The sequence below is a fragment of the Rhinolophus sinicus genome, linkage group LG03, assembly GCF_036562045.2.
Source record: "Rhinolophus sinicus isolate RSC01 linkage group LG03, ASM3656204v1, whole genome shotgun sequence".
Taxonomy (NCBI): domain Eukaryota; kingdom Metazoa; phylum Chordata; class Mammalia; order Chiroptera; family Rhinolophidae; genus Rhinolophus; species Rhinolophus sinicus.
Window position 1 is genome coordinate 186,159,558 of NC_133753.1, and position 13,444 is coordinate 186,173,001.

A 13,444-nucleotide genomic window follows, 5' to 3' on the forward strand; every position below is an offset into this window, starting at 1 on the left:
GAAAGGAATGCTGCTTTTTCTGTTCTAGCAACAGAGCAACGAAAGGATCAGCCATCTGCTATCACCCTCATTTCCAATAAGCCGATGTTAACCTAGCAGAAAATGTAAGCTACACATAAATAGTTCTCTGTGTGCTGACATGAGTCTCCTCTCAATTAGAATATTCAAATTACTCAACTCTTAAAAATTACCCCTTGGAAACCCTTGCTGCTTCTCAGCTCAAATCACGCACACATGAGTTGCAGGGTTCCATGCATCACGCGCTAGTAATACATGATTCTCATTTCTAATAACATGGCATCTGAATACTCTGCCATCACTCACTTCTAAAGTCAAACTTAGAAATCAGTCACTTTGGGTTCTAGTAACTTCTTATTTTAGAAAAGTCCATATTGAAAAGGTCACAATTCCAAAAAATAACCAGGAGATTGTACACATGTAGACAGCCTAGGGATCCTGAAGCTTCTGAGTAGTATGCGTTCTAAAAGAATCTGAGAGTTTTTGTTTCCCACATAGATAGATAGATGATAGGTGGGTAGCTAGCTAGCTATATACGAGAGATCAAAATCTCCAATCTACATCAAGTGTCTTTCCCTTCATAGTGCTTCCGGAACATCACACCACATGTTCCTAGTTGTATCATTGCAGTAATTGCTCCTCCTTATACTCCTGATGTTAAAGGGATTAGCGCTTAACTTTCATTTGTGGACTGTGTTTCCCTGAAAATAAGACCTAACTGGAAAATAAGCCCTAGGATAATTTTTCAGGGTGACATCCCCTGAACATAAACCCTAATGCATCTCTTGGAGAAAAACTGAATGTAAGATCCCGTCTTATTTTCAGGGAAACACGGTCTATGCCATCCTTAGGTTATCATTTCCAGACTCACCAATTACCAAATGTTGTCTTTCAGCTCCAGATTCACTTTGGGAAGCCAATGACATGTATCTAGATATTTCTTTTTGGATAAATGTCAATAATTTTAACCCCTTTCTGTCTTTATATCATTTATGGTGATCTCACATATAATTTATACTTACTCCTTTACATATGCATTTTCGTCTCTCCATCCCTCTGAACTTCCAACATGTAAGCTCTCATGAGGGCAAGTACCTTTGTCTCTTTTCTTCATTACTGTATCCCTAGGACAAATTATAGTTTGACACATAATAGGTACTAGGTAAATAATTGTTAAATGAATAATCTATCACTGTTAACCACCTAAAGTCTTGAGGCATCTCTTTGGTCCTTATGAAAGTAATTTTCATTAATTTTAAACCCTAGAGATAATATCAAATTACATTGTCATTTAAGGATTATTAGATAGGTTTTAGCTAAGAATAAGAATAATTCTCATGCCTTTTGCTTTTTTGTTCTGACAGGCCTTCATTACTATCTGAGATCTCACATTTACCTTTGTTTTGCTACTTTTTATATTGTCTTTTCAATGTTAAAACTCCAATACAACTGAAATAATGTGCACATTATAAAATAGGAAAAATTTTATTAATTTACTCAAATGTGTAATTGCCGCAATTCTAGAATAATATGCTTCTTAATCATAAATCATAATATTATTATATTGCAATTAAATTAGTAATACTTTATATTTTAATATTGACTATGTGTTAGGCATGATGCTAAGTATAGCACGTAATACTCAGACCTTTATAAAGGGCATTATTAAATTTATCTTAATCGGTTGAAGTAAGAATGGTTCAGAAAACATAACTAAGTTGTCCAAACAACTGAAAAAGCTGAGATTATAATTGGGGTTTTGTCTCAAATGCCATGCTCTAAAAAAAGAAAATCTGAAAGTTCAAACCCCTGAATATTTACTTATTTAAAAGTATATTGGCTATCCATCCCCCATTATGTTTTCATGAGTTGGATTCTTGAGTGATATGGAGAAATTTATAATAACTATGTTTTATATTGTTTGTACTATAACCATGCATAGATTTATCTAATATGAGTATTAAAAAGTTTTTCATATTTTGTTTTTATTTTCTTTTAGAACCAAGTCACAGCAATAGATAAGAAGAAAATATATCACCAATCGTAAGGTGAATTATAAGGTACAGTTTTTGTGTGTTACATCTGTTATATTAAAAATGTTATATATATTGTACATTTTGGTCATATGGTTTCTCTTAAAAGTCTTTATAGCTATACTGAGATATTTAGAGCTTCGGCAGATCAATTTTCTTCTGTGTTTTTTTTTAATTTAAATATCGCTATCCTATCATTTTCATTAATAAGTGTTGGAACTCTTTCAAATAGGCACACTTTTCAAATATGTTTGATTTTTACATTTGTTTCTAAATTTCCTTTAAAAAAGGTGAAACTCAAGGAACAGACTGGCACATAAAATCAATTGCTCTCAATGAATATATTACTACATTTCAATATTTTAAACCTATTTCTAAAATGTAATTTTGTATATATGCATGTTTGGAATATATATACATAGAGAAATCAGCTTCCATATGTTTTATTAATCACTCATACTTTTTGATAATATAAATCTCTTTACTAATGAACACTGATTTTATGTTCCATAACATCTATTTAAAATTCAGACAGTAGAGATCTAAATGGTCCTGGTTATTAATCATCATTTATCTATGTAAATCTGTTTATAGATAGGCTTTAGTAAAACAATGATATTTATGTTTTAATAAAAGATATAATAGGTATAGATGTTGAAAAATTTAATAACTTGTCGATAAAAATACACCTTTGACTATTTGGTAAGTGACTAGTAACATCTGATACAAAATAGTCTTGCATTGTAAGAAAAATCTTGAATACTTGAATTTCTTATAAAAAGATGAAATATATGGATAAAAACCATGAGATAAAAAATACTATTTTTATTGACTTTGTATAAATTATACTTCATCACACATATAGTATATAATTGCCTGACATTTTAGGTAAGTATGCATACTTGTTATCAAATCTTGCTTATTTATATCAATGGAAAGGATTGAAAATGTTGACATTTCAAAACATTTGTTATTTTCAAAGTCAAATTCTACTGTTTCATGTAATGGGTTTTTCATTACTTTAGAATGATGACTCTTAATATGGATTTGCTCTTGTGATAATACATTGAATGCAAAAACAAGAAAACAAAATCTAAACCAAATTGTGTTCCATTCAATTTAAAGAAAAAAGGTAATAGAGTTTTCAAGTTCAGGTTCCTCCTGTTTTGTCTTCACCACCTCCCCACCACTTGCATGGACACTAACACCTTGATGGTGTTGGAATCTCTGAGCAAGGGTGAGTGTAATTATCACATAGATTCAGAATTTATTTGTGTTGCAAAAATTTTTGTTTGAAAGTGCCTTTTTGAGTGCAGGAATATGTGGGAGATTATACTGATTGCCTTTGTCAATTAAATCCTACCCATGTCTTTAGATGAATTTTATACTAAATCTTAAACTTTGACTCTTAAAAGTCATTCCTAAAATTCTGTTGTAGAATATAACATTTAAGGGCTCAAATATCAAGACAATATTTGTATATAGTGAAGGAAGACAGATTTGGGATTAATCTTCTAGACACAGGAAATTTTTGCTACTACTTTGATTAGTGTGTTTGTAATTTTCCTATCTACAACCTATCTCTCTCTCTTTTTTTTTTTTTTTTTAATCTCTGGCTTACATCCAGCAGTGTCCTACGTAAAGGACATAGGCTTACTTTTCAAATGAATGCTCATACTGTACATCTCTTCTATAACTTATAACAGCAAAGTTTTCATCAAACTTTTCTTAGAAAGCCAGTTTTCAGAAAGGTATATATGTTCACTTTAAATATTGAATTGCCTTTACAATAGAATTCTAAGTATACCTGTTGTTGTTTAATGGAACAGAACTACAAATTGTGTTATAAATTATAAAATAGGTAATAGCTGTTCCATAATTTTAAAAAAAATCCCAAGTTTGGTAGACATTCAAATAAACAGTTTTATTCATTGAAATAAAAGGAATATGAGTAATTTATACATATTAACACTCAAAATGTATGTAATCTCATTTTTGTTGGATAATCATTTTCTTTTACAATAACGGAAAATTACATAATACAAGTTTACTTGATTAAGTTTTAATATTTATTATTCCCTTTTCTCATCTCAAAAATGTCAGTACTAATATATTGCTGTTTCATAAATTTGTAAAACACGATTTCATATAATTTATATTAGAAAAAAAATGTAATCTATCTGCTGTACTTACCCAATGGTAGTTTTAGGGTTTTTTTTGTTTCTTTCCATGTGCCTTTCTTAATCCAATAAGTAGTCATTATATGCTTACATAAAGAAATCATTCAGTAGGCTCCTTTTTTGTTTTATTTATGGTTTCCTTTGCTGTTAAAAAGCTTATTAGTTTGACATAATCCCCTATGTTTATTTTTTCTCTTACTGCCTTTGCCCAAGGGGATATATCAGTAAAAATATTACTCCGGCTAATGTCTGTAAACTTGCTTCCTATATTTTCTTCTAGGAGTTTTATTGTTTCATATCTTACATTTAAGTCTTTAATCCATTTTGAATTTATTCTTCTATGTTGTGCAAGGAGGTGGCCTGGCTTCATTTTGCATGTCCAGGTTTCCCAACGCCATTTATTGAATAGATTGTCTTTACCCCAAAGTGAATTCTTGCTTCCATTGTTGTAGATTAAATGACCATATAGACATGAATTTATTTCTGGGCTCTCTATTCTGTTCTATTCATCTATGTGTCTGTTTTTATACAAGTGCCATGCTCTTTTGATTACTGTAGCCTTGTAGTATGATTTGATATCAGGTATCGTGATACCTCCCAATTTGTCCTTATTTCTCAAGATTGCCGAGGCTATCTGGGGTCTTTTATGGTTCCATATAAATTTTAGGATTATATGTTCTATTTCTGTGAAAAATGTCCTTGGTAATTTGATAGGAATTGTGTTGAATCTGTATATTGCCTTCGGCAGTATGGACATTTTAATGACATTAATTCTTCTTATTCATGAACATGGTATGTGTTTCCAACTATTTGTATCTTGTTTAATTTCTCTCTTCAATGTCTTTTAATTTTCTGAGTACAGGAAAATATATTTGTCAATGATACATCTGATAAGGGGTTAATATCCAAATTTATAGAAAAACTCATTTAACTAAACATCCAAAAAACAAACAATCCAATTAAAAAATGGGCAAAGGACATGAAGAGACATTTTTTCTAAGGAGGACATACAAATGGCAAACTGACATGTGAAAAAATACAAATGGTAAACTGACATATGAAAAAATGCTCAACTTCACTAATCATTAGAGAAATGCAAATAAAAACCACAATGAGCTACCACCTCACTTTGGTCAGGATGGCTCTCAACAATAAATCAACAAACAAGTGCTAGTGAGAATGTGGAGAAAAGCGAACCCTCGTCCACTGTTGGTGGGACTGAAGATTAGTGCAGACATTATGGAAAACAGTATGGAGATATCTCAAAAAATTGAAAATGGAACTACCTTATGACCCAGCAATTCTATTCTTGTGTATATATCTGGAGACTTCCAAAATACTAATTTGAAAAAACTCTATGCACCCCTATGTTTATTACAGCACTATTCACAATAGCCAAGACATGGAAACAACCAAAATGCCCATCGGTAAACAACCAGATTAAGAAAATATGGTACATTTATACAATGGAGTATTACACAGCTATAAAGAAGATTGAAATCTTACCATTTGCAATGATATGGATGGACCGAGGGAACATTATACTAAGTGAAATAAGTCAGACAGAGAAAGACAAATACCATGTTATCTCACTTATATGTGGAATCTAAAGAATAAAATAAACGAAAAAACTAATAAACAAACTTCCTCAGAAGCAGAGGAAACACTGAGGTTTGCTAGGTGAGAGGGAGTGTGGGGATGAGATAGAAGGAGAGGGGATTAGAAAGCACAATCAGTAACTACAAGATTGACGCAAGGATATGAAAGTCAATTTGGGGAAATTAATCAATAATTTTGTAAGGATTTTTAGGATATAAGATGGACACTTGTCATATTAGGGAGACCACTTCAGGGATGCTCTAGATGCCTTATCACTGTGCTGTACACCTGAAGCTGAATAATAATGAATGTCAACTATAATTAAGTATATATATGTATATATCTATATCTATATCTATATCTATATCTATATCTATATCTATATCTATATCTATATATGTGTATATATAGTCACAAGAAATGGAGTACAGGATATGGAATAAAGACAGTGGAAATGTAATGGCTACATGCAATGTCAGAGGGTTAGTAGATTGGGGGGAGGGGGGTTTCAGTTCCTAAGAGTTATAAAAGATAAATGTCTAACTATTACAGTGTTTTGTACACATGAAACTAATCAAAAAAGAAAAAAAATAACAAAATCAATTAACTATTTAAAACAAAAATAAAAATATATAAATATAAACAATCAAACAAACAAAGAAACCAAGTAAATTGTATAACTTTCTACATGGCAGTATATAATAAACTGTTTAAATCTATAGTCATTAATGTGATTACATATTATGTATGACTAATGTTGAATGCTCCAGTAAATGACTGGAGTTTGTGGACTCATTTACTCCTCAAAATCACCCAACAGTATACGTATGATCATTACTTTCCAGGAGAATTGTGGGTAAATCGAAACACCATGATTTTATAGGACTTTAAACAGGTAATTTCAAATACAAACTGAACCCAAAATAGAACTTGATTCTATTAAGTTCAGGATTGCTTATGCTTGTATTCCTAAGCACAGAGGAGTAAAACATCATCAAAAGGATGCCAAGCAATCAGCATGGGGCCTCTCCCTGCAGTAGGTCACCTGGAGTTGATTTGCTTGTCTGTGTTTGGTTTCAACTGGTAAAAAATCTGGTTTCTAGTTGCAGTTGTTGAGATATATGTAATTCTATTAGAAAAAGAAAAAAAAAAAAAGTAATTCTAAAGAGGAACAGCAGGGACTAATTACCCTGTTAGAGAAAAAAGTGACCTCAACATTTTCATATCTTCTGCCATTAGTTTAGATGTTAGAGTCCATGGCAAGGAGAGTTTGTACTTAATGTCTCTAGGATGAATGTTTTCTCTTGTCATGCTGCCACAGTAGATACATAAGCACCTTCTCTCCTCTGGGGGATACAATCAAGTTGACAGTTTATGGGAAAGAATGTGATGATGTACTTTCAAGTTTCTTGCACATTTGTTGTTGAACAACATTTTTCATGTTTCTTAAAGTCAAATATCTCTTTTGCTTAGTTAACAGTGTCATTAATTAAATAATATCTCCAAAAAAAACCTTTCTTCCATTCTACATTAAATCTATCACTTTAATATTTTAAATAATACCAAAATCTTCAACTTCTTAAAAAAAACGCTCATAATAAGCATTTTATTTTTTTACTTCAGTGATCACACACTTGAAGTTTAATTTATATAAATCAGAGGAAAACATTTTAGTGTATATTTATAAATAAATAATAATTTTTTCTGGGAAAAAGTAAAATGATTAATTAAAATGAATATTTAAAGTACAAAATCTTCTTTAAGTTAACTGCAAAATTTCTCAAATATTTCTTTGTTTCCAAATAGGTTACTATTTTACATTTTAATTATTTTCTCTTTTATTATTATCTATACTGTAAGTTAAACTACTAGATTTTTCTTTTTCCAAAAATACATCTTTCCCTCACCTCTTACAAATGCCCAGTCCTTCTTAACAAGTTTATCTTCAGAACTATAGTTAACTAACTGTATTAAGGAGAGAGTCCTTAATTTATTTATGTTTATAGTCTACCTATCTGCCTCCCCAGCTGAAACACCCTCCTTTCAGGGGGTAAAACACGTTAAGTACTTGACATACAATGGATTTGTAAATGTGAATTCAATTTAACTAAGGGATGCAAATAATGAAGAGCTACTTTGATAGAACATGCCTCCAAAATGTTCAAAGAAGTCTCAGAGATCAGAGGTTGGGTGAGAGGTGAGAGAGGAAAATCTCGACTTTTGACACATTAGCATGAATTGGTTTATTGGATTAGCAAATTTTTAGGCTGGATGGCTGCGAAGGCATGGACTGTGAAGGAATGAATTGGATTGACATGTCTCCACTGGATTAGAGGACAGGGAGGGGCAGTCAAGGGCTGACCTTACCTGAGCAGAGCTTTCAGGTGTCAAGTAGCTGATTAACCTGCCATATCATATATCCTTGATTAAAGAAATTGTTTCCAAATCCTGGATATTTTCACTTTTTTCCTATAAATTATTGGATACCCATTCTAAGCCAGATTGAGACATAATTTAATTTGATGTTTAGACTATGAGGTCAGACAATTAAGTTCGTGAACTCATCCTAGAAAAAGTGCTACATACCTCGTTGCTGAATATAACTATGGTCACCTTCGAAGTACTCCCCTTGGGAAGATATGTATCGATGCCAGCACCTAGTACACCCTTCAAAGCAATTTTGGAACTCTTTTTCTGGAATGACCATCAGAGCTGTCATCATATTACTCTCCATGTCCTGAATGTCATCAAAATGTCTCCCTTCTAATATTTCCTTTATCTTCAGGTAAAGAAAGAAGTCATTGGGGGCCAAATCAGGTGAGTAGGGAGTGTGTTCCAATACAGTTATTTGTTTACTGCTGAAAAACTCCCTCACAGACAGTGCCATGTGAGCTAGTGCAGTGTGGTGATGCAAGAGCCATGAATTGTTGGCGAAAAGTTCAGGTCGTCTGACTTTTTCAGGCTGTCTTTTCAGCACTTCTAAATAGTAAACTTGGTTAACTGTTTGTCCAGTTGGTACAAATTCATAATGAATAATCCCTCTCATATCAAAAAAGGTTAGCAACATCATTGCAACAAGTTCAGGAACTTAATTGTCAGACCTCAAAATCCAACTTTATTTTCTTCATTTTATTTATGAGGAAGCTAAACCTGGATTGGTTGTGAGGGCTTCTGGCACAAAAAAATTTGCTATTTACTACTAGGAACATGGGGATGTATATGATTTTATTCATGGAGATATGGCAGAGGCACTCTGGTATTTAGGCTTTTTTTTTCTAATTATTGATTCATGATTATCTTCACATTTTTACCTCCTGTTTTTCTTCAAGTGAAATACTAGAACTTCTGTTTCAAATCCCTTCAAAATATGTGCAAAATTTTGTTTCTTTATGCATTTTATGCCTAGAGTTTACATAACTTTCATGAAATTTTCAATAGATCTGTGATTAAATTTTTTTTTATGTAAATGAAAACAACAACAAAAGGATACAAAAATCATACTGATATACGGGTCTTTTGGAAAACGCAGCTGCATTTGTAAATGCCTTCTAATTAATTACAGTATGCGATAATTGATATACACAAGTAATGAATCGTCATCTGAATAAAGTTCTTGAATTCTGAGAGGAGATTTTTAAAACATTAAAAAAACACATAATATAACTTCTATACATATCTTCTGACTTAATTGCTATGTGTTTAGTTATATATTTTATAGAATTTACTTGAGGCCAAACTGTAGTAAGCAGCTGTTGTTTCAATATACCATTTTTTGTATTTAACACCACTGTATGATATTGTCATAATTGTATATACTGCTGCTCAACCTTCCCTCAAATTTAAGTCATTCTCACCAATCACACATACGCATGTATCACAGAATCTCAATCTCAGTGTATCCTCTTTTCTTAAGGTTTTGCCATCTGTGAGCCAAAAATGGTGATGACATTAGCTATTGATGTATTAGCTATCTGTTAGTGCCTCTGAAATTTAATTCCCTATTGAGGTTAAGATTGGCAGCTTCCTAAAATTTCCAAACAATGACTCAAATAGTGAGGCATTCTCTTCTACAACAGGACTGTGAAGGTTTTTAGTGTGTGTGTGTGTGTGTGTGTGTGTGTGTGTGTGTGTGATGTAGCGTGTTTAAATAGGTGCCCATGACCTATTTCAAATCATGTTATTCCACCTCATGAGTGTTTTGTGTAATTTTAGTGTATGTGCTGTGCCAGGCAATGCGATGGAGGTTAGCTATCTCTCTAAGTGTTCACAATGATCTAATAAGGTAGATCTTAATATCCCCATTTTTTCACAGAAAAACTTATTAAACAATTCAATCTAGATCAAGTGTGTATTCACACTTATGTTTTCTGGCTATAACTTTAAAACTTTCCATTATAGCACAACTGGCCTGTTTGGTACCTATTCTTTTTACCTTCCTTCCCCATGGCTGTGATTTCTGTTTTGTCTCAGAAATATATCAGTTTTGTAACATCTGTGATAGAATTCAAATACAGGCATGTTTATAGGGACATAAAAATGTTTTATGATCTCGTTTGATATAGCTTCATTTATTTTAAATTACAAGGTATAATCAAACAATATGGTGAATGTTTAAATTTAAAAAAATGTGTATATATATATGTGTATACACACACACACACACACACACACACACACACACACATATATAGCAGTAAAAGACACATTGCCATTAATGCCCCTCAAAATAATCACACTCGCTTCGGGAACCCTTACCCTTCATTTGCCACTTTCTGAAGCAGTTCTCGAAGTCCTTTATCATGAGTGCCATAGGTGCACTGTCGTGGCTGCCTCTAGGTCTTGAATTGATTCAAGGTATTGACTATTCATGGTCATTTTGACTTTGGGGAAGAACCAGAAGTCGCATAGTGCCAAATCTGGTGAATAAGGTGGATGATAATGGTTTTATTTGACAGAAATTGCCATACCAGAAATGATGTGTGACCCTGAGCCTTTCCATTTTGATCACAAAATATGATGACGGCTGCTGCCAAGTGCCATCCAACAGAAAGGCAGGGATCTTCAATACGAAAAGCAGCACGTTGAGTCTTAGTAACAGTGTGTGACAAGTTTCACCTTGTTCAGTGCAGTCAGTCAGGTATGAGCCACAGTTGAGAGAAGGTGTGTTTTAAAGTGTGCCATAAACCATCCTCCATCATGAAACGCTCTGTGTCACACATCCCTTCTGGTATAGCATTTCTGTCAGACAAAAACATTATGGTGTGTCCTCATCCTCCTTGTTTACCAGGTCTGGCACTGTGTGACTTTTGGTTCTTCCTCAAAGTCAAAATGATTCAGGACAATGTGGCAGCCATGACAGCACAACTAAAGACACTCAAGAAAGACGACTTCCATAACTGTTTCAGAAAGTGGCGAGAACGATGGTATAAGTGTGTTTGAAGTGAGGGGGAGTACTTTGAGGGGGATTAACAGCAATGTGTCTTTTACTGTAATTTTTTTAAAATTTATATATTCACTGTATTGTTTGATCTCTCTCTCTCTCTCTCTCTCTCTCTCTCTCTCTCTCTCTCTCATACACACACACACACACAGTTAAGGAAACTAGACAGAACTAAAATATCAGGTAATGATGATTTGAAGGAATAATGTCTTAGGTTGGCCTGTTGAAACAAACTACCATAGACTGGGTAGATTAAACAACAGAAATTTATTTTCTCACAGTTCTAAAGGCTAGAATTCCAAGGTTAAGATGTTAGCTAGCAGGGGTAGTTTCAGGTGAAGGCTCTCTTTTTGGCTTTTAGATGGCTGCCTTCTTGCCATGTTCTCATGTGGCAAGAAGAAGGAGAGAGAGCACAGTCTCTGGTGTCTCTTTTTACAACGGTACTAATCTCATCATGAGGGCTCCACCCTCTTTAACTCATCTAAACCTGTCTTCCAAGTACCCTGTCTCCAAATACCATCACTTTGTGGGTTAGCACTTCTACATATGAGTTTTGAGGGAATACAGTTCAGTGTATAACCACTAGTGAGGATGATATGAAGTAAATGTACTATGTCTTAGAGAAGGTAGAGGTATCGAAGAACTTAGGATTTTTAAAGTCAAATTGATTCATTTGATTTCAATTTGTTTTATTTGTGACTTTTATCTACAAGATGTATATTCATTTCTACTGAAGTTTCTGTTTAATTATTGATTACTTTTAAAATATGACCATATTAATAAAATATAATACTCATTATTGAAGTCAAAATTACAAAGTAATAGTTTCAAATTCCCAATTCAATGTTTTTTGTTTCTGCCGGAGTGAATCCTTTATCTAATGTAGCATATAGAACTGAACACCACTTTTCAACTATTGCATAAATAAAATAAAACCTGTTAATAATAACGGTTTTATTTTTGCTATCTTTTCTTCTTAAAAATATTAGTTCATATCCCTATGAAATATATCAGTGTGACTATATTGTCTTTGTCTCAATATAGTTCTTATAAACAGGTCAATAGTAAATCACATCCTATTTGGCAAAGTGACTGCAAAAAAGAAAAAGAAAAATGAGTCTTGATGGTAAAAACAGCAATGGGTGCATAACTGTTTGAATTACTAAAAGCATACACAACTTTAAAATAATTTGGGGCACACATTTTAAACTAACAAAAATAACTGACAGCATTTCAACAAAACTTCAGAACTGTAATTTAAAGTTAATTAGACCCTGATTTTGTTTACTTTTTTAACATATCATAGTTACATATGTAGCATAGTTATGTTTATTTCAAATATGAAGGTTTAACTTATACTCTCTTCAAGAATCCATTGCCTGAGGATTTAAGTTCATAAAGTAATGGAATATATAGATCATTTTTGACAGTAACAAAAATTATCACATTTATTTCTCACATTGCCTTCTTCTAGACACAGTCTGCAAGCAAAAGGCACTGATAGGAACTTCTTAAAAAAAAAAGAGAGACATGACTTTTTCAAGAATTTTAATGAAATCACTTTAGATTGCTTTGTTTTGCAATTAAGTCTTAATAATAGCAAATTTATTGTGTTCATGTTTGACTAAACAAACTCGTAGAAGCAATAAAGTGTTTATTTTTATTAAGCTAAAATATTTTACTCTACATTCTAGTACCTATTTTTTTTAATTAGACATCTATTGATGTAGCTTAAAATGGTATTGCAATTAGTCTAATTTAAATTTATGTTATATGATAGTAAATATGTTAAAATTATGATATTGAAAAATGTTTTCTTGTCTTAATCTCATATAAACAAATAAGCCAAAATATTTGTATTTATTCTCATTAAGCATTATCTGGATATCAGAACAACTCTCTCTGCTGTCGTGCAGTTTTTTAATCTTCCTAGACTATACAATGTCTCTAGGCCTTGTTTCAAAATTTGTAAATTGTAGGGATTCTCCAGTGATTTCAAGTGATTTGAACCTACTTTTATTGAGCCCTTTATGAATTTCATTGGATTTTGATCATTCAGTTACCACTAGGGGGAACTAAAACTCCTAAAGTTTAATTTTGATTATATATATATATATATATATATATATATATATATATATATATATATATATCACTTATTATAGACTTACACA

The 13,444-nt window shown here is 32.2% G+C and overlaps 1 protein-coding gene across 1 annotated transcript in view; it reads left to right on the forward strand.

Annotated features, from left to right (window-relative positions):
* Nucleotides 1-13,444, forward strand: part of LOC109451424 (cadherin-18) — an 864,067-nt gene that overhangs the window by 262,469 nt on the left and 588,154 nt on the right. Inside the window, exon 2 of the mRNA XM_074329055.1 lies at nucleotides 2,018-2,078. The gene's annotated coding sequence lies outside the window, so the exon portion shown is untranslated. The remainder of the gene's footprint in view (nucleotides 1-2,017; nucleotides 2,079-13,444) is intronic.